The sequence below is a fragment of the Sapajus apella genome, unplaced genomic scaffold (assembly GCF_009761245.1).
Source record: "Sapajus apella isolate SASKATOON/1434 unplaced genomic scaffold, GSC_monkey_1.0 scaffold42, whole genome shotgun sequence".
In the NCBI taxonomy this organism is placed as follows: Eukaryota; Metazoa; Chordata; class Mammalia; order Primates; family Cebidae; genus Sapajus; species Sapajus apella.
In genome coordinates, this window is record NW_022436982.1 from 14,701,313 (window position 1) to 14,703,201 (window position 1,889).

The 1,889-nt window shown below is 39.5% G+C and overlaps 1 non-coding gene across 1 annotated transcript; it reads right to left on the minus strand.

The window, feature by feature from the left end:
* Positions 1-956: 956 nt before the first annotated feature.
* LOC116566174 lies at positions 957-1,097 on the minus strand. Its single transcript, XR_004275773.1, has one exon. It is a non-coding gene; the product is annotated as a U4 spliceosomal RNA (small nuclear RNA).
* Between the last annotated feature and the right edge of the window lie 792 nt (positions 1,098-1,889).

Sequence of the window (1,889 nt, forward strand, 5' to 3'; positions counted from 1 at the left end):
GCCTCCTGGGTTCAGGCAATTCCCCTGCCTCAGCCTCCTGAGTAGCTGGGATTACAGGCACGCGCCACCAGGCCCAGCTGATTTTTTGTATTTTTAGTAGAGACGGGGTTTCACCATGTTGACCAGGATGGTCTCGATCTCTTGACCTCGTGATCCACCCGCCTCGGCCTCCCAAAGTGCTGGGATTACAGGCTTGAGCCACCGCGCCCGACCTCATTTGCTATTTCTTAACAAAAATTTTTGAAAAGCATATAAGCTCTACCCTTATCTTTGGATTACAACGGTTAAGTACAAAAAGAATTCATTTAACATCTTATAAATCATTCCAATTATACATAAAAGCACCTACGATTTTTTTTTTTTAAATAAAAGATTCAGAGTGCACTGCACCTTTGGAACATATAACATTTAAAAAGTGAAGTCCCAGACCTGTATCTCTCTCAAAGACATAAAACATGATGGAGCCAACCAACTACTCTTCTCAACTAGGTTCTTAAAATGTAGCACTCAACAGAAGTAAATTATTGCGGCTGGGCACGGTGGCTCATGCCTGTAATCCCAGCACTTTGGGAGGCTGAGGCAGGCGGATCATGAGGTCAGGAGTTCAAGACCAGCCTGACCAATGTGGTGAAACCTCGCCTGTACTAAAAATACAAAAATTAGCCAGGCATGGTGGTATATGCCTGTAGTCCCAGCTACTTGGGAGGGTGAGGCAGGAGAACCGCATGAACCTAGGAGGCGGAGGTTGCAGTGAGCTAAGATTGTGTCACTGCACTCCAGCCTGGGTGACAGAATGAGACTCCACCTCAAAAAAAAAAAAAATTATTGCATATCCAGCAACTTCTTTATCACTTGATTTCTTTAAACTATACTAAAATTTCTCAAAGGAGAAATTCAATTCTCTAAGCATGGCCTTTCTCTTTATTTTTTTTATTTTTATTTTTTTTATAATTCAGTCCCCTTGGAGACTGCCAAAAATTGCCAATGCCAACTATATTTCGAGTCGTCATGGTGGGGTATTGGGAAAAGTTTTCAGTGAGCAATAATCACGCCTCAGATAAACCTCATTGGCCATGATACTGCCACTAAGCAAAACTAGCATGGCCTTTCTCAATGTAGCCCGAACACTGAGAAACTAATACCCAGGTTGGAGGGACTAAGCACAGTAGATGTACATTAAACAGGTTCATCCAACTTAAACATTTTCTGCATAGCTAAATCACATCATACACATAAACTTTAACTCACATCTTTTAACATTTTTTGAACCTCAAACTTTGAGGAGAGCTAAAAGCCTAAAGTTATCATAATCACATCCCAACAATACCCTTATTTTGTTCCACAGTGCATTAAATAAAACAGCGCAACAGCAATAACGTTTAACCATAGTTGGTTTTTCAATATTAAAACCACATTGTATTCTTGGGATAAGCCCTTCTTGGTCATAGTATTTAATCCTTTTTATATGTTGCTCGTTTCAGTTTGCTAATATTTTCTTTTCTTTTTTTTTTCTTTTGAGGCAGGATCTCACTCTGTCACCCAGGCTGGAGCGCAGTGGTGTGATCTCACCACTTTAAACAATGTTCTATAAAGAGTAGCTTTTCAGATGGTGTACAGCAATAAGTTTGGGGTAAGGCTACAGAATAAAAATTGTGCAGCACCACTGAGTATTAATTTTACTGCAAAAATTTTAGGGAAAATATTAAACAAAGATGTCCATATTAAGAAGCAAATGAAAACTTTAAAAAAAAGTACTGCTTGTAGTGGTCTCAAAGATATTCAACTTACCCATTTTATTTTTATTTTTTTGAAGGCTGTGCCTCACCCTGCTGCTGTCTCACATACACAGGGCTGGCCACACATATGTAGCCATTTATTCTTATTCTTTG